General features: G+C 39.8%; 1 protein-coding gene across 5 annotated transcripts in view; it reads right to left on the reverse strand.

Moving 5' to 3' along the window:
- The window catches only part of nlgn1 (neuroligin 1), a 481,058-nt gene that overhangs the window by 352,032 nt on the left and 108,062 nt on the right, over positions 1-20,964 (reverse strand). The window lies entirely within an intron of this gene.

Here is a 20,964-nt window from a genome sequence, read left to right on the forward strand (position 1 = left end):
TTACCTCACTTTATATGCCCAACCAGGATATCGGCTGAACCAATATTTGGAAGCCGGTATCAAATCCAGCTAATTTATACCATTACTCGATCGTGCATCCCAAATAAAAACACAACTTTTACATAGAAATGCGCGGTATGGTCAACAAACACTGAAAACTACCTGCGGAGACTTTCAGAGACAAAACCAGAAGACGTTTTAAAGCTCCAAGAGACGAGCATCTTGGGGAAGTTTATATTTTGCCCATACATTCACTTACAAATTCAATGTAAAGTTTTGTACGTGAAATGCCTGACCCGTTACCCGACTCGCTCGCTTGTCGCCATGGAAATCGATAACTTTAACGCTATGAGGTGGACCCTTCCAGACAAAGCAATAACATCTTTATAGAGACAAGCAGATGGAGAACCGAACTGGAGAAAAGTTACAAAGTGCGCCTTTAAACGGAGCGAAATCCTTCTGTCTGTCGTAGTTTATCTCTCGCAGTATTCGCTCGGCTATGGCCCGGAGTTCCCTGTCTGTCCTTCACAACAGCATCCTCCACGAACACTCCACCCACTCCACCCTGAGAGCTGTTTGTTCAATTTCAAGCTTTTTTTATTTTTCCCCCCACCGATCCGCAGCACATAATAATACACCAGAAAGGATCATATAAGGCCCATTTCTACACCGCACCGCCGCGTTCGATAACACCTCCATTTGTCCACATTATTACAGCGGCGCGTGTTAGCGTGCAGCGGCTAAAATGGCTCCAGTGTGTCGCGCAAATTGAAAAATGTTGATTCATGTCGAAAACAAGATAATGTAATAATTATGGAGAGAGCGTCGCTAGTTTGTTGGTCAAAACGAATAAAAAAATAGTTTATTAAGGAGTTTTAAAATTGCTAATTATTTTTGCTTTGACACATCTGAACGACTTTTATGTTTGGTCGTGTTCCGCTCGTCGTCATGGAGATGTTTTGGTGGTTTGGTTGTAATATATAAGGTTTTCCCAATGTATTTTTCTATTTTTCCAAGCAATACATCAGCTGTTTAATGTCATAGTGGAGAGGAGAAGACTGTATTTTCTGACAATACAGGATCACTCGAACGTACGTGGATCGATTCAAATACAAAACTGTTCCAACGTTTTCAAAAGTATCAGTCAGTCTTAGCGTTTATGTCTCCGTTCACTCTGCTCGTGTAACAAAGTGCTCTTCATCCACAACTAACATTGACACAACTTAAAAAAGTTCAAGTAATTTAACAATTAATTTCAACTTCAGTATCACATACATAAAAAACACCTCTTCAATGTCCTCCTCACATCTCTCCATCTCCCTCTTCCCTTCTCTCCCTCCCTTTAAACTAGTGCTTTGATTCCTCTGCCCTCCTTTTTCCTCCTCTCCCTCCTCTGTTTTCTTCCTCATCTCCCTCTTTCCTCTTACCCTTTCTCACCCCTATTCCTCCTTCTCTCCCTCCTCTGTGTCTTCTTCCTCCTCTCCCTCATCTCCCTTCTCTCTCATCCTACCCCCTCAACCATATCCTCTTCTCCCTTCTGTCTTCTTCCTTCTCTCCCTCGTCTTCCCTCCTCTCCTCCTTCCTCCTCTATGCCTTCTTCCTTCTCTCCCCATCTCCCTCCCTTCAAACAAATACTTTGATTCCTCTGCCCTCTTATTCCTCTCCGCCCTCCTCTTTATCGTCTCGCCCTCATCTCCCTCTCTTCCTTCCCTCCTCTTCCTCATCTTGCCCTCTCATCCCTATCACTCCTCTTCTCCCTCCTCTGTCTTCTTCCTTTTCTCCCTCCCTTTAAACAAATGCTTTGATTCCTCTGCCCTCTCACCCCCCTCTTCTCCCTCCTCTTTATGTTCTCTCTCTCCTTCCCTCCTCTCCCTCTTCCTGTCCACACACCCCTATCGCTCCTCTGTCTACTCCCTCCCTTCTATCCTTATCTCCCACATCTCCCTCTGCTTCCTCTTTCTTCCTACTCTCTCACCTTCCCCTTTCTCCTTTGCTTCCTTTCCCCCCCTCCTCTCGCTAATCTCCTCCCTCATCCTTCTCTCCCTCTCCCCCTCACCTCTCTCCTCCCTCCTCTCCCTCTGCTGACCAAACACAGAGCCCATGCAGTGTCAGTAAGTCAATGGCGGCGCGGACATGAGAGAGACGTGTGACCCAACTGCAAATCAGCTCCACACCCGCGGGGGCGCTCCATCAATCTCTCAGAGGACTTTTCTTCCTCCCTTCCTCCTGCTCTGATGTCTTTTCTGGAGAATGTGATGGGAAAACGTTTATATTGGGATTCGTGGGCACGTCGTGTTCAGTCTCGGCTGTGCCTTTTATAGCTGTGGGTTAAAGGTTTTGCTTTAGGTTTGACTTTATATAGTACACGGTGATCTATTTGTATTTGAACATTAGCCATAAACAAACTCAAATAGGCTAAATTAAATGCATTAAATTAAATTAATGTGGTATCAAAAAATATGTATCTTTTTTTCCCAATATATATTTATTTATTTATTTTTATTATTTTGTCTTATTACAAGCCTAACCCAACAAAAACAAAAACAAAAAAAAACCTAAAAAAAAAACCTAAAAAAAAAAAAATCTGAAAACAGCACAAAAACTATAACCTGAAAAAAAACAACAAACAAAAAAAAAAAAAAAACACATAAAAATCTGAAACCAGCACAAAAACTATAATGTGTCAGGACATACAAAAAAATGATATTATGGCCCCGCCCTAAACCGTACAGGAAGTCGGCCATATTGGATCAAATCAAATGTCCTTCATGCCATTTACTGAACAAAAAACCCAATGAGGACATGAGGACCTCTATCTACAACAGTGTTACCATGGCAACATAAAAATGTAGGGGTGGTTGTGATGCAGGCAGTCGCGATAAAGGGGCGGCTGCGTGCGGGAGCGGTTGCGATACAGGGCCGGTTGCGATTCAGGGCCGGTTGCGATGCAGGTGGTCTTGATGTAGGGCGGTAGCGATTCAGGGCGGTAGCGATACAGAGGCGGTTTCGATGCAGGGTGGTCATGTGTGGGAATGAGAAGCAGGGTCTTCACACTAGCACATATCCCGCGGTCACAAACTGTGGCGAGGGCCTTTAATGTCGCTTGCGGCTTTAATTTTATTTAAAATGTTTTTCTGAAACTTAAAAAAACGCTAAGTTATTAAAACTTTTCACAGAATCTTGCATTTTAAATGTGCTTTATTAAACTCTTAGTATTTTAATTTTGCAAAAGGTCTGAGAAAAATGAATGGGAAATTTACTTCCAGAACCAGAGCAGATTTTGGTACTGCTGAGCTCTGTATCAGTTAGTATATTTTAAGTTTAATATTTTAAGTTCTCCTTTTTTTCTTGATACCAACTGTACTAAATTAAAGGTGCACTGTGTAGCTTTAGTTCCATGTAAGTGCAACTATATTGTCTTTGTGGCTAGTGTTTTGCTCATGGACACAACAGTATGAAAAGTACTTAGCATAGATCGAACCGCAAACCGTCAAGTTACAGCTAAACCTGCGTCGCTGCTTTTAATTCCATGTGATTTTTCTATATTTAAAGTACTTCAGCCGACAGTGAGGTCGCTAATGAAATGTAATTTGTAAATATTTTTAAACAAATTCCTCACTAGCTTTCTATACTTTCATTCATCAGATATCCACTTTTCCGTGAGCGATGACACATTAACAGAATCAAAGCCGCGGTGGTGAATGCAGTGGGTTCAAAAACACGCTCTGATCCACTTGATTCAACGGTTGACTCCAATTTGCTGAAGGATTTTGTGTTTTGCGTTTACTTTGTTTGGCCGTTAAAACAAATTAATGTGAATAATTTCTGTGTGTGGTTCTGTTACCCATGCATGAGGTGATTGCATTTGACTGGAGGAAATGTACTCAAATGCAAATGCAATTATTCAACTAAAACCGCGTGCACGCTTAACATCTGAAGCAAAGATGCAGTTTGCTGAACACTACTGCAGCAAACTACCAATAAGATCAAAATTACTAACTATGATCTACCCTTTACGGTGGAAATACTTCATTCAGAACTGATCTAATATTGAAGTAGTGTTGATACGATTTCAATACCACAATAACAATCACTTTTTATTTAGAATTTGTGATCTGTTATAATGTTGTTTCCTCATCAAAAACATACCTGGAGTTGTGTTTTGTTTCACTTCTCGCAAAAGAAAAACACTCTGTCCCACTTTGTGATGTCACACGGTGATACAGGAAGTGCTCCACTGTGTTTTTAAACTCCATACACTTATTACACTAGACTTGTTGCGATTGATTTCATCTCCAGAATTGCCAAACTGTACTGAACTTAAGGTAAAAGGTCGCTGCTAACTTGAAAACTACCACTTCATGACATCACAAAGTGGAACAGAGCGTTTTTGAGGTTTGGAGATGTAGATAGACCACCGTAATTTTCTAGAGTACAAGTCACACTGGAGTATAAGTCGCACTGGAGTATAAGTCACACTAGCTAAAAAATGCACAATAATGAAGAAAAAAGAAGATATTTCACATATAAGTCGCACCCCCGACCAAACTATGAAAAAAAGTGCAACTTATAGTCCAGAAAATACAGTAATAATAAAGAGTTACTGAAACAACTCCGGGCATGTTTTTGATGAGGAAACAACATTATAAAGTAGGTCAAAAATAGTACGATATAGACCCTTTAGGTAACTGCGTACACATATTTCAGTCCGTACAATGTGCTAAATACTCGGCCACAGTCCCTTACAGTGTTGTGACCTCCCCACACCCATCTCTGTGACACAGCCTGACCCTGCAGCCGGAGCCCATAACCGCAGTGACTAAGCAGCCGCTCCCAATGTGACAAGTGCTTTTGTCAACTCTCTCGCTCTCTGCCGCTCTAATGGGCTAGTGACCACTCCATTTATCCCCTCCCTCTCTCACTCTGCTCTCCTCCTATTCTTTCTCTCCTCTCATCACCTTTCTACCCTCCTTCCCTCCCTCCTTCCCTCCACCTTCGCTTCCTCTCCGTCCCATCTCTCCTCTCTCACCTCTTGCCTGTTCTCCCTCTACCCCCCTGTTCTCTATCCACTCTTCTTCCTTCTCTTCCATCCTGCTGCTTCTCTCTTCTCTCTCCTTCCCTTCTCTCCCTCTCATCTCCCCTCATTCCCTCTCTCCCTCCTCTCCTTCCACTTTTACTTATAGCCTCTCTTCCTCTCCCTCCCTTCCATCTCTCCTCTTTTGCTTCTTTTCCCCATATTCCCCCTTCTTCTCCACCCCCTCTCCTTCCTCCCTTCTTTTCTCTCTCCCTCCTCTCCTTTCTCTTCCCTCTCCCTCCCTTCCTTCTCTCTATCTCATCTCTCCTCCCTCCCTTGCTCCCCCCTCTCCCTCCCTCCCATCACCTGTCTCCCTTCACTCTCTCTCTCTTCCTCTCCCTCCCTCCCATCTCGCCCCTTCTGCCTCTTCTCCATCCTCTCTCCTTCCTCGTTCCTTCTTTCCTCTCTCCCTCCTGTCGCTCCTCTCTCCTCTTTTCTTTTTCCCCTCTCCCCCCTTCTCTCCCTCTCATCTCCTCTCACTCCCTCACTCTCCACCTTCTCTCTCCCTCCTCTCTCATCCCATCTCCTCCTATCACCTCTTTGCCTTCCCTTCTCTCTACACCCCTCCCTCTCTCCACCCTCCCTCTCCCTATAGCATCCCTTCCTCCCATCTCTCATTTCTTGCCTCTTCTCCCTTCACCCGCTCCTCTCTTCCCCATCCCCTTTCCTTCCTTCCTACCTCTTCCTACCATTACTTTTTCCCTCTCTCCCTCCTGTCGCTCCTCTCTCTTCTCTCCCTCCCTTCCTTCTCTTCTTTCCCTCCTCTTTCCTCTCTTCTTTCTTCTCCCCTCACTGGACAACTCTCCCTCCTCTCTCCTTCCATCTCCCTATAGCGTCTCTTCCTCTCCCTCCCACTCTTTTTTTTCAGACATTTGACTTGTTTTCCTGCTAAATGCTCAGTTTAGACATGTTTGCTGCCTCTGAGTTGGTTGTAGTTGTTAAATGGAGGAGAAGAGGGTGGTGCCTCTCAGATCTAAATAAAACAAGAAAAATGACCCACAATAGACGAAATCTGCAAAATAATCTGCTTTTTATTTACAATTATTATGTATGTTTTAAGGCTGTAAAACCCCTCACCACACACTTTATACACTATGTACGTTAAAACTTACTGCTGCTGTCGTCTTTGTGTTATTTCCCTCCTTTATATAACAAACTAAAGATTCATTTATTCGGTAATGGCGCCCCCTACAGCAACGTAATGTCCAGAAGTCCAACTTTTTCTGCGATGGTTAGCATCTTCCTCATTTTGGGTGCGACCGCAGGTGCCTTTGTCGGTGCAGAGCGTTTCATCGACATTGTGCATTTTGTCGGGGAGAAAACTTGCAAACATACAGCACTTCAGAGTCACACTGCGATCGAACATTTATGTAAATTTGGACAGGAGACACGGCATGGAGGAGACTGATGGACAATGGTCTACAGTCCCTTAGCCAATGAGGACGCAGAACACAATGCACGTTCATACACTGTAAAAAAGCATGCAAAATTACACAAAAATATCTACGAAACACTGAGGCTGCAACAGGTGAACCGAGTTATAGTGAGGGACAACTGTAGAATATATAGAAAAATAATATCGCCCTAACCTTTCCCCAAAATATCGATATCGACCTAAAATTTCCATATCGGTGCATCCCTAAAAATATGCTCGATAATATCTGTGCAGAATATGCCACAGATTATATGTGTGTCAGTCAGCTTCATGTAAAATGCATTGTGCCCATCAGAGAGCGGAGTGTTTGAATAGAGCGCAGTGACGCAATATCCAAAGGGAGATCCGAACATTCAAAAAGACGTAGTTTCCACAATTTACATAAAAACAGCCAAAGATAGTGACTTAAATTATTTAGACCACTCAGACCTACATTACGCTTACAATGTGTTGCAAGCAATACTGGATCTTACATGTGCAGAGAAACATGCAACTCAACATGAATCTTTTAGTACTTCAGGGACATTTTTGATTATATAATTATGTTCACTTTTAACAGTCCATCGTGAAGAACTTTGAGGTTTGTTAAAATGTGTTAAACGGGCGGCAGAAGCTCAGTTGAGCGTTTGTCCACTGATCTGAAGGTTGGCGGTTTGAATCCCACTACCAAAGTAAATTTCGAATAGAGATGAGAGGTGTTCATGTTTTTCTAATTATTACTTGGTTTGATGGGATAGTATCTGCAGTAAATATTAAGTTGCAGTTTGTGGAAACAAGTTGAGAACAGTGTATATATATATATATATATATATATATATATATATATATATATATATATATATATATATATATATATATATATATATATATATATATATATATATATATATATATATATATATATATATATAACAGGAAGTAGCAGTGATTTCTAAAACAATCACTCTACCGATGTCATCACATTTACGCACAAAGAAGGTATTTTTCTGACAGTTTAAACACTGATTTAAAAAAAACAGGACTAAGCCAGGACTAAGCCAGGACTAAGCCAGGACTAAGCCAGGACTAAGCCAGGACTAAGCCAGGACTAAGCCAGGACTAAGCCAGGACTAAGCCAGGACTAAGCCAGGACTGAACCAGGACTGAACCAGGACTGAACCAGGACTACACCAGGCCTACACCAGGCCTACACCAGGACTGAACCAGGACTCAACTAGGCCAACATCAGAACGCAACCAGGACTAAACCAGGACTACAACAGGACTAAACCAGGACTAAGCCAGGACTAAGCCAGGACTAAATTAGGACTAAACGTGGACTAAACCAGGACTAAACCAGGTCTAAACCAGGACTACAACAGGACTAAACCAGGACTAAACCAGGACTAAGCCAGGACTAAATTAGGACTAAACGTGGACTAAACCAGGACTAAAGTAGGACTAAAACAGGAGTAAACCAGGAGTATAAAAGTGTTGTAAGTTTTGGCCCTTGTTAACATTATGGTTGCTAGGTTACTTCTACATATGTCACATCTGCTGCATGTGTCCAATCAGGAAGTCAAGATATAAACTGTTATAAAATCTGAAATTAACTAAAATACTATGCTGAATAAATCATAATTCTAGCTACAATTCTGCAAATGAAAACATCCATTCTCCCTTGATTGAAACAGACGCTGCGACTAAAAGTGTTAGAGATATTTGTAATAAAACACACAAATATCACAATGTTACTCATAATATTATTCAAACAGTGGCTAGAACTACAACTTTAGTATCACATTTCAGGCGACGATTCTTGCGTGAAGTGAAAAAAGGTCCATGTCAAGATGTCAATTCCGAGGTCCAATTCTCCTGCTACATTTATGCTCATTTTCCAAAATAATCCAAATAGGAAAAATTTGGAAAAAAAAAAAAAAAAAGTTGAAGTTAAAAGATCATCATAACATTATTTCACAAAGCTGTACCACCATTAAGTCATTTTTTGCTAAAATCCAAGTTTAATCTGCCTGTTTTAATCCAGCTCTGTCCTGCTGCGCTGTGGGACCAGGGAGCCGCCCAGAGCCTCATATTAGCGAAACTCAGCATCTTCTAAACAGTCAGCTCCCCGCGGCTCCCCCACGCTCCCCCCCGCTCCCCCCCGCTCCCCCCCGCTCCCCTGCCCCCGCTCCTCCCGGCTTCCCTCGCCTCCCCCCTGCTGCTCCACATGGCAGCCCGTGTTTGCAGTGACTAAAGTAGTTAGTGTACAGGGCAGGGACACACAACTGCCACAGGAGTCTATCTGTAACACTGTATAATAACTGCACTATTAATAAAGCCTTTATAAAGCATGAACAAAGCCTTAATTCATAATGAACAAATAGTTTATTATATATTTAGGCTGAGTAACTACTTAACAAAAGGGTATAAAAAAGGGATGGACCAATATTGATTTTTCTGATCCGATATCTATAGCTGATATTTGACCTCCAGCTGTAGCCGATATCCGATATTTGCCAATTCCGATATTTCACTTTTAAATCCAAAGCAAGGCCCACAAATGTATCTTAATTTGAAGTAAAGACTATAAAAATAATAAAAAAACGTATTTATCTGGGATATAAAGTATTGTGCTACATGTTTATGTAATATACAGCCATATATCGCTCTTCTATTTCAGTTTTGACTCACTTAGAGAACAGAAACAGCGCAAAAAATATCGGTATTGAATATTAATATTGCCTAATACCGATACTGGAACAGACATATCACCAGCCCATACTACAAAAAGTCCTGTATTTGATTTTTTTCCCATGTATTTGAGCTCTTGTGGTCTGCTGTTTGCATCTAATTAGAAAGAATTTTACTGTAAGATAGTTAGGACGTACGCTGTTAGCATGCTAGCTGTTGTTAGCATAACCGTGATGGCAAAACTCGATCTCTGAAAGTTGTGAAAAGCGCTTATAAGCTCATCGTGGTGAATAATTAGGATGCTCGGAATGCATAAGGTAAATGAAGAATAAATTTGGGCCGTTGTGAATGGTTTAAAATGAGCTAGTTATGTTTTTCAGGTTTTTAAGGCAAATAATTTAAGTCTTTCTTTTGGCGTTAATGAAACAAAAGAAGGTGTTATCGTGAAGTGTTAGCGTCTCATGTTATCTGTGGCGACACATGTTGGTATTTATTGCGTCGGATTATCTGTGCGAGCTGATACGTGACATCAAAGCGGATGTACCGATACCTTTGGCTCCACACAATGCGCCCGTGAGAATTGCAGTGACAATACTTCAAACTTGTCTCTTTACATTTTAATGGTGGATATAATAGGCCTGTCATTGATAATGTCGAGTGTGTTTAATAACAATATGTGGTTGAGAGAGTTTGAAGAAAAAAAAAAAGAAAAAATTGTAAGCTGAAATGTGCCTGATTAATGCAAACCCGATGAGTTCATTATTATGCATTGAAAGGCGCACTATGTAACTTCGCTGGTATAGAGTCTGGCACCTGCTTGTTTCCATAGTGATGATATTTCTTCACCATATGGCAGACTCATTTTCACAGAGGGCCACATCAGCAAAATGGTTGCTCTAAAAGGGCCAGATGTAAATGTAAAACAGTATAAATGTAACTAAAAGTAACCAAACGTAATGTAAAATAAATGTAACTATTTTTTTAAATCTTGTTATTTAACCATTTCTATATTTATTACCTATTCAAGTTACAAATATTGCATATGAATTTGCATAGATATGAAAAAATGTCTGAGTAACTGTATCTCCTGATAAACTGATATTTTAAGACAATCATACCTTTTAATTTACCTTGTCACGGGCCACACAAAATGACATGGTGGGCCACATTTGGCACACGGGCCTCGAGTTTGACACATATGCCATATGGAATTAGACTTGATTACATGAATACATGTGAGATAGATATCCATACATATGTGGACCATCACAGGGACGAGACAGGCAAGCGGCAGAACCAACCACATATTTTACCTTTAATCAAAAAAGCACTAAAGTTATACTGTAGATTACATAATAGAACAAGATGAACACATAGCCTAGTTTGTATTAAGACTGTGATTACTCGATTGTATATTAAAGATAATCAGATACAAGTGGAGGAAGTAGCTTGAGTGTTTGTCTACTGATTCGAACATTTACGTCAAATCCCTTTAAGTATAGCATTAATATAGCAGTATAACATTGGTGTTTTTACTACTTGCTAAGAAATACCTGGGAAAATTGATCTGACCGCTAACTTTGCCATACTCTTGAACATTCTATGCAATCCAATAACATCTCCATGGTAACGGATCCTCAGACGGACCCCCTAAAGAAAGGTTACATACGTGCAACTTTAATACCAATATGCAATTCCTGAAACATGTTTACTGCATGAAGATTGAATAAAAATACTTTGACACCATATGAGCTTACGTACCTTATTCACAACCACATGGACTGTGTATGAGTATCAGAGCTTTTATATATAGCGGGTTAGTTTACTGTTAAAAGTCTAGCCAAGTCTAACAAAAACATCATTCTTCGCTTACAGATGTAGTGATGGCATTACAGTGATAGCATTCAACGCGACACACATGTTAGCTAACGCGTGGGCGGCTGCAAATTCAATTTAGCGCAGCCGCGGCACAAATATGGCAGCGCGGCGCCTTGCATTAATTTAAAATGTCACTAATGCGCTTGACTTTTACACAACTCCCCCGGTAAAGGCCAGCGCGACAGGATTGGACGAGATCTGTGCAAGTGGGCGGGGCTAAGCGGTACCTAAAGAGACCCCAGCAACATCAATCCATTTTACTCCATATATGTAAAAAAATAAAAAAATAAAATGAGACTGAAGGATATTGCCTGTACATTTTCAAAGGTGTTTTGTTCCATTTGTTGCATGGGAGGAGCTAATTGTTCTTCACTCATAGTTGAAAATCGGATAGAAGCCCGTTAATACCCAGTTTGGGACACTGAAACGCCAATTTTATTACAAAATACCAACTATTTTAAACAGAGTTGCCAAGTCTGCTTCTTTATAGCGACTTTAAGCTTGATTTTGGGAAAGTCACTTGCAAATTTTGTGGCAAGTTTGTAAGTTGTAAGTGTTTTGTTCTTACTTCTTCACAACATAAAAGACCAGACTAGATTTTAAATGCGTTAATTATGTTAAATATTTGCTTAAAAATAGGCAGTTCTCATTAGCTTTCAACATACGCTTTTAGTCCAGCTGCTTCGGTTTGGGGTTATTTCTGTGGGGCTGTGGTTTTGAGCTTATTTTGTTTTATTTTATTTTATTTTTCAAAGGCTTGTTGCTCCCTGATAATCTGGCAACCCTGACTTCAGAATACTATATTACAAGAACGCCATCTATTTACAGTCCACTATAAAACCTCATTATCTCTCATGAAGAAGCACACATATGATTGAATTATTTACTCAAACGAAGTGTGAGTAGTGGCCATAGCTGAACCCGACTTCAAACCGCACTTACAGTATGGATCATCCTTTAAGGTAACAGGGGCTGACAGCAAAGGCGGGAGATCAGAAATGGTGTGTTAATAAGAGGTTAATAAGAATGTATGTTGCTAGGCTTTTAAGTAAAATTATTCATTTTCAAATCCTCCTTCCACTCGCTCGCTCTCACTCTAGAGGTTGTAGAAAATATTTGTTTTTATTTTATTTTAGTAAATGTCTGTGCAATCCATCAGTTGTCCAGGTCTGATCCATATCAAAAGACTAAGTTTAAATCTGTGGACTGGACAAAACGTGAGTGAAGACGTTTAGATTGGTTAGATTGCTGGTGAACATTGCCTTATATCTATCTGAAGAGAGGAACTAACTACACTGAAACTGTAAACAGCCATTGTCTCCAGTTTCAGCCTTAACAACCCTATTCAACCTGTAATAGTCTTCCTATTGTTATCTCTGTTTCTTTTTGTTTGCTTTGGGTCTGACGATGGAATCATAGATCTGTGAGAGATTATGCCTCAGGCCCCCATTCCAGTTTAAGGAAGGATTTTCTTTCCTAACAAAAGTAGCTTCTTTAACTCAACTCTCAAACCCTTTCTTTTCTCTGGCTCAGTTCTGAACCTCACTGTCTTCAAAGGAGTGGTTAGTGGCTTTGAGATGGAGATGTACAGCAGACTGGGGTCCCGAGGAGCTCTCTCGATGATGGTGGTACATTCTTTTATGGAGTGGCTGTTTAGTTTCTCCAATGTAGCATTCACTGCACTTTTCTTGTGAAGAGTAAGGTCATTAAGGCTGAAACTGGAGACAGTAGCTGTTTACAGTTTCAGTGTAGTTAGCCCCTCCCTTCAGATAGATGAAAGACAGTGTCCACCAGCAATCTGACCTGAACTGAAGAAGCGGCTTGGATGAGCAGCGAAACGTCTTCACTCTTACAACAATCTGTCCAGTTCACAGATTTAAACTTCGTCTTTTGTTATCTGAATAGAGCCCCAGTACAGATATATTGTAATTGTAATGATTTCTTGAGGCCAAATAAGTCCACTGCGTACTGTCTGCATCTAATTATAAAGCCTTTTATAGTCTGATACTCAGGAAGTGAGCCGTTAGCATTTTAGTTGTTGGAAAAATGGCGCTCTGAAAGTTGCGAAAGGCTCCTATAAACTCCTCGCGGTGATGGTTACGATGTTCGGATTGCATAATGTAAGTGAGAAATAACGTTGGACGACGGCAAACTGTTTAAACTGAACTAGTTTGGTTTTTCATGTTCAGGTCAGGTACAACATCGTAACTGCTCAGCTCCAAACTATTTTTGGCCCCAAGGCTTCCAATAATGGTAACAGGCAACCCGAGAGCTTTTCAAAAATGGAAAAACTGTGACCAAATTTGAGCCATATTGTCCTAAAAGTCCTAAAAATAACCCTACATCTCTGTACTTTTGATGTAGCTATGAAAGAAGGCAAAATTACCAAAATGTAATTCCAGTTGGCTCTAAAAATTGTATCTTCCTTATTAGAGTCGCTCAACCTTTAAAATTGGATCGTATTCATTCAAATGTGAAGGAGCCAGATTTTACAATAAAGACAGCCTTGTATTACAAATTAATTTTAAGATTTTGCATGACTTTGTGGAGAGGGTGCGATATGACAAAAAAAGAAAAATTAGCACAATTTCGTTACATTCTAGATCATGATTTTAATCTTGTCCGATTCATATCATGTATATTGCCTTTAAGGGTAACTAAACACTTCACTGTGATTGGTTAAAACCGGCTGCCACTCACTCAGAGCACAACTGAAGCTAAGGAATAGAAAGGAGTGGGTGGAGAAAACAGTATGGCTGAGTCTGAATGTCGCCCCTAGACCCTAATCTCATTCACAGAGCGACTCGGACCCACAGCTCACGACTTTTGGGTCACATGACTCTGACATCAGGGTTGGAAAAAAGTGTATTTAACTCCGATAAAACTTGATTTCTGTCATAAATAAAGATCAAATTGGACTGGCACACAAGTACAGTATGTATGGACTGATAAAAAAACGTACACATTTTTGTCAAGCTGGATGTCATGTAAACGGATAAGACTTCAAAAGTTTTGTCTGAGATGTGTAAATTATCACTCTTTTAACAGCTCAAGCTATGGTAAGCAGCTAACACTAGTAACTTTACACAGCAACCGTTTATTTAATAGTGTTTTATTCATAATCAGCGATGAGTAGTTTGATAATCCAGTGCTTCTATCTGCTTTCATTCTGTCGTGTTATGTCCAGATAAAGACCTGTTTGTCCGTTGTTGTTTTTCCAATTCTCGCAATGTATTGTAGTCTATATTGAAACCTCTAGTGACCACGAATGCCTGCTAATTTCCGAGGTGCATTGTGGGAAATTTGAGTGCACTAGTTTTTCACCAACTGGACATTCAGACATCATTAAAAATGGCAAGACCCCTAAAAAGTGCCCTAAGTATGGCATAGTGTGGCCGATGTGTTTGAGTGATATCACTAAAATACCATATTGTCACAGGGATTGGATTGACATTACATTTTTTATTGTCAAAATGCCAAGCTACTCTGGCCATTCTACTAAATGTGCATTGCCGTAACTGCTTCATGTGTAATCTTTGATCCCCAAAATAATTTCACAACTAAGAACAAAGCAGTGTTCGTCAAAAGATCCATTAAAAGTGTCCCGTGGTACTCGTCTTAATGGAGAGATCATTGGTTTTCCTGAAATGTTCTGCAGTATGTGATTAAACTTGTATATCTCCATGGAGAGAAGCTAAGCCAAGTATTTTTTAGAAATAAAAACACCAGTAATTGAAGAGGTTGCCCTGACATTGTAGAATTTAATGTCATAATTTAAAATGGAGGACAGGGGCCTGTATAAGTATATGAGAGATTCACTTTTATCTGAAGAAATAACCAAACTTTTAATTTTTTTTAATCCTCAGATGTTGAATATTATAATTACTTGTTAGGGATTGGCTACACAAACTTGGCATATTAATCTTATGACTGAAAGTCCTTTCAACTGGCAAGAATCAGGTTTTGGGGTCGTCTGAGTAATCTTTCAGTCTTCCAGGTGCGATCCATAGTAAAAAAAAAAATCAAATCTGTCAACTGGAAAAAGTGGAGTGAAGACTTTTTGGTGCTCATCCAAGCCACTTCTTCAGTTCTGGTCAGATACTATTGGTGGACATTGCCTTACGTCTATCTGAAGGGAGGAGCTAGGTACACTGAAACGAACACACCTATTGTTTACAGCTTCTGTTTGTTGGCTTGGTCTAATGAGCTACATTAACTGAACCGCGCCTGAGTCATATTTAGCATAATCATTCAGGCCCCTAATCGATGCACCTGTTAGCATACTGGCTATCGCTATTGTTTTATTTATTTACATATAGATCTGAGGATGGAGTTATAAATAGGAGATAGATGATGTCTAAGGCCCCCATTCCTGTTCAAAGATGGATTGTCTTTCCTGACAAAAAAAAAAAAAAAGCCTTTTTAATTTCCTTTCAAACCATTCCTTTTCTTCGCCTAAGATCTGTACCTCACTATGGTCAAAGGAGTGGTTAGTGGCTTTGAGAAGGAGATGGACAGCAGACTGGGGTCCTGAGCTGCTCTTGTGACAGCGTTCACACATTTTCTTACAGAGTGACTGTTTTGTTTCCCCAATATAACACTCACTGCAGTTTTCACTACATTAAATGGAGTAGAATAATGGGGTTGAGTCATGGCACCACTTTCCGAACCTGTTATGAAGGTCAACAAATCTGCAATCTGACAATTAAACAACAAATTCTACTAAAGAATTCTGACCTGTCCCCAGCTCAATTTTTTCACCCAAGATGCAAGATAAACATGCCATATTTGAAACATTCCAGGCAAAGCAATAGCATCTACATGGAGACTGCCACCAGAAAAGTTACAGAGTGAATCTTTAAATATACAGTATATTTTGTTATATTTCTTTGATATATCGCCTCACTTCTGAACTAGCCTCCTGCTGTAAAGGTCAAACGTATATAATTAGCTCGGCAGGGGCTCGCCAACACTGCTAGTGTTGCCGACCGTCGCCGACCGTGCGCTAGCTGCTTTGCTAATTGCTGTTGGCAAATAGTGAGACGCCATATTGACAAGTGAATAGTTAAGGCCGAGCGATGCCATTGGCCCGTCTGTCTGCACGCACTCCGCCCCTTTCAATTATCGACTGTGAAAATCTGTCCATGCCCGAATCCTGCTGCTTATACATCATTAGCAGCAGCCATCAATCACCGATTATTAAATGAAATGTCCATTAGGGCGAAGAGCATTTCCATACTGGGCACAGGGCCAGGTTTACAGTACAAGTACAGCAGCAGAAGCAGCAGTAGCAGTAACAGCAATAGTAATAGTAGTAGTCGTGGTAGTAGTAGTAGTTGGGTAAACAAGAAAGTCCAGATGTTTTCATTTCTTGTTGACCTGATTTGGACTCATGCTTGTGCTTGATTGGATGCAATGGTAAAGTTTTATCTATAGAATGAATGAATAAATAAATACATTAGAAAATAAATTATGTGTTAGATACAAGCACTAAAAATGGCAAGGCTGATATGTTTGATATGTGTATTTTAGTGTAAAAAATATATATTACCAATAATAATAATAATAATAATAATAATAATAATAATAATAATATATACAAGTAAGTCAAAATAAACTGTTCAATTGCTATATTTTCAATTATTTTTTACAATTTGCAATGCCAAACCTGGGTTGTTTTCCAATTAAACTTTTGAACAATAAATGTTAAACCATCTATTACTTTTCAACAATTGATTCTGGTACCGCTACATTCATTATTTTGACTTAATTAGAACTAAACCCAGAATTAAGATAATGACTAAAACAGGACAAATGTGACCTTATCTCATTAAAAAACAACATTGATAACAATTACTTTGTTTCTACCAGCAAACATAACTATAAAAGGTGCTGTGCCTGATTTTTCCTACTTTAAATTTACGCGAAAAACAGAAATAATTCATTTTAAACGGTTTGCAGTGGTCCAAAATTATTCCTCACTTGACTTAAACATTCCAAACATAATTATTCATCACAATGACTTTAAAAGAGCTTTTCACAACTCTCAGAACTCCCAGTTTTGCCGTCACTTACTACAGCTAGCATGCTAAGTCGAACTTCCTGATTATTGGAGAGTCAAATGTTTTATAATTAGACGTAGACAGTACACAGCTGACTTATTTTGACTTCAAGAGCTGCTTATACAATGGATCTGTACAGAAGCGAGATAGATTTTGCTCAAATTGGGTCCAGGACTTTTAATGTTTTGTTTTGTTAATTCCATGCCGTTATACTTTAAACATCCAACAGTCAACATTATTCCAAGAAATGAGGGGCATCTGCAAATATGTATTCTGTAAAAATGATTTTCCCTGGCAGACAAGTGACAGAGGCCGTAGTGCATCTGCAGCTGAGTCAGAGGCTGCAAACAAACAAGCCATGTTCAAATGTCAATGTTATGGATGACAGCGATCTAGACTCCAATTCCCATGGTGCACTCTGCTCACTCTGCTCTGACACGGAACGGCTGCTACCCACGACAATCTCAGTACCCGCAGAATAGCATTACATCAAACGAAAAGCAAAAAAGACAAAAATGTGAATCGGAAAACGTGATATTCCCGGCGGGCTCCTATCCAAGTGCTAACCAGGTCCAATCCTGATTATCTTCTGAGATCGTACGAGATTGGCGAAATGTCGAGAATATGCTACAGGAGTGATCGGTGGTCGTCGACACAAAATGGTAGCGTAAAACTAGCATGCATCAATTGGACTTTTCTCGTAATATGGCCTAAATATAAACTCTTTCTAAAGTAAAAAAGGTTTCAGGGGTGGTCATTGAAATCAAGATGCTTCAACAGCCTCTATGTAGAAACCAATTTTGATCTGATGGTACTGGTTTGAGACTTCTTCCTCAAACCGCTCCTAGACAAATGAGGTTTTACTGTATCATTTCTATAGTAAAGGACGTAGTTAAATCAGATTAAAATATTTAAATCAGACATGACGCAAGGGTATGCTACTCTACGGGTGATTAATAATTCAGAAAATCCTCAAACGTTGATCCAAATATTAATACTTTGCAGCTGATGTCATAAAAATCTCCTGGGAGTGTGATGCTAACTAAAGGTACTACTCTGTCAGAAGCTCTTTTTAGACTTTAATCTGATCTTTATTTGAACACAATCTGACCAGAAAGAGCTGGCTTAGGTAGAACTACAACAGGTGAGCTCATTTGTGCTGTTAAACAACTCTCATGAATAAAATTACCGTCACGAGCTAGGTAGCATTAGCCAACAGTTAGTCACTCACCTTTTTTTTTTTGAAAATCAAATCCGAAACACCTAAACCGGACAACACAAGGTCCTGAAAATGTGTCGTTTAACTCCATTTTGCAGTTTTTCTTGAGTTTCAAACAATCTTACAGCTTTTTGGCAGTGTTTGCTAATATGTCCATTGTATCACCATGGTAACTGATGAACATTCTGCCAAAGAAATACATGTAGATCACCCCCCTGAACTCCCCTGACCTTCCCCACCCATTTTTGCCTCTAATTGCTACTAAATCACACCGGGAATTCCATTAATTTCAATGAAAAGTTTCGCTAAAATATGAAATAAAGTAGGATAATTTGTGTAAAATGTTCAATGTCCATGTGCACCAACAAGTCAACACGGAGCAGGTTCTCTGGGAGGCTTTAAAACAGCTTTGTGGTCCGTATAGAATTTATTTGCTGCCAAGATCAGCAGCCACATGCAAAACCCCAAAATGAGGATGGTGGAATTCTGGAAAAAGGTGGCTAGGCTTTATAGCATGTTATAATGTCAAACGAACACAACCTATTGGATGCGTGTTGCTGTGAATCGTATGCTCTCCCCAAGAACCATCCATGCCAATCAGCCTCAACTCCGAACACAATCCCTCCGGACCGCCGACTGACAAGGAAACAGAGGGGGGAGACCGGAGAGACCCAAGCCCAAAACAGAGCTCCGAGCTTGGGGAGAGGCACGTTCAAAAGCCGGCTCTGGCCCGACGGGACCAGCAAACACAGCTCATTTGGCACCACGATTCTATTTTCACATCATTTCAATTTCAAAGGGCCTTCTGGCAGCATTAGCATTTGATTTGGATAAAAGCGTCGCAGGGCGGAGGACGGGGAGATGAGAGCAATCAGTGCGTTCTTGAACCTCTGCTACGGCGGTGGATTTTTTAGAGGTTTGCTAAAATTAGGGACCAGTTCGTGTGTGTAATACCTCGCTCATTCAAGGTCCATTATTGTTCATTGATTTGATTCAAACTTCTGGTTCTCCTCAGAAGTCATTACAGCGCTTGGGATGCATTGAAAGCTGTTATATGATTCTCAAGTCTAGTGTGAAGAGACTAATGGAGAAAATGGTGGAACGAAAGAATGTTTTGGACTTGGATTAGAGACAAGTGGATCAATACCAAATATAATGATGCTGACATATGATGCTGTTATCAAAAAGTAGCAATTCTCATACAAAAACATCCATACTCGAAGGCACCTAATGTGATTTATACTGTCTTCAAAACATGACAAACACGACTAGTTCATTTTAAATAGTTTGCAGTTTCCAAAGTCATTCCTTGCTTAACTTATGCATTCCAAGCATCTGAATTATTCACCAAGATGAGAGTATAAGCTCTTTTCACACCTTCCAGAGGCTTTGGTGTCATGATAATGCAACAACAACAACCAGCATGCTAACAGTGCACTTACTAATTCTGGGAGAATAAAATGAGTTATGATTAAGATGCATAAAGCACACGGGGCCTCTACTCGAATTATTCCATGTATTTGAGCAAAATTCCTACTCCAGAATATAAGTACTGTATAAGCAGCTCTTGAGGTCAAAATAAGACCATTACATTGTTCGATGATTAGAAAGTGCACCGTTAACTTGCTAGTTGTTGTTGGCATTACCACGACAGCAAAATGCAAATCTGGCCTCTGAAAGTTGGTGACGGTTTTCAGATCAAAATGCATGGAAGAACATACATTTTACAGTGAGCGGGGACTCTTTTCCAGAGATCTGACCTGTAACTGGGCCTGGAGAGAGATCTGTTTTTGTTTAATTGGAAAAAAAGACATGCAAACTCATAAAGGTGAACCAATTAACCTGTTGTTTGTCACTTTAGACATCTTTTCCAGCTTGTCCACGAATGTTAGCCCCTGACTCCATGACATTTGTAACTAATATGACCAATAATATATTTTCAAACGTAACAGGTGGCATTTAAATTGAGAATCTTTCTAACTTGCAGTACATTTTGATCTTGTGAGTAAAAGCATTCTCCGGTGAGCTTCTTCGAGACATTAAACCATTGTTGTCTTATAAAACAGAATGACTTATTGAAAGCTATTGAAACTGAAAGAACTGCCTGTGATGAGATGTCAAGTGCTTTTTGAAGAAATCTGTTTATTCTCACGGAACATGGCGATCTTCTTTGAGTTTAAAGAACAAAAACATCCCTGCTGAAATCTGAGGACGAATTTAAGAGCATTCAATAAAAAGAAATTGCTGTCCATGCCAAAGAGTCAGTTATTTTTGTTCATGAAAGTGAATTGAAGAAAAGGTTTTAAAGAAAATGATATGAGATTCAGGGTAGATTATTTGAAATTTAGATTTTTTTTTTGTTGGAAAGTTGAAAATTCGTCCTTTTGATGTTAAGGTTATATTTGACGGTGACACAATAGCTACCAGTGGGCCTTATACTGTATAAGTGTAGTCATAAGGCTGCAAAATGTACAGTATGTAGGAAGCTCAAAGCGACTGGTTGCACATTGTGACGTCACTGATACAGAAAATGCAACAGTTTACACCTTCACCACAGTTTTTGGAATGAAATTAATTTGAAATGAGAATAGCAGATATTGTTTTTCGCACCTATTTAAACTTGCTTC

Source organism: Periophthalmus magnuspinnatus, chromosome 4 (genome assembly GCF_009829125.3).
Source record: "Periophthalmus magnuspinnatus isolate fPerMag1 chromosome 4, fPerMag1.2.pri, whole genome shotgun sequence".
NCBI classification, from domain to species: domain Eukaryota; kingdom Metazoa; phylum Chordata; class Actinopteri; order Gobiiformes; family Gobiidae; genus Periophthalmus; species Periophthalmus magnuspinnatus.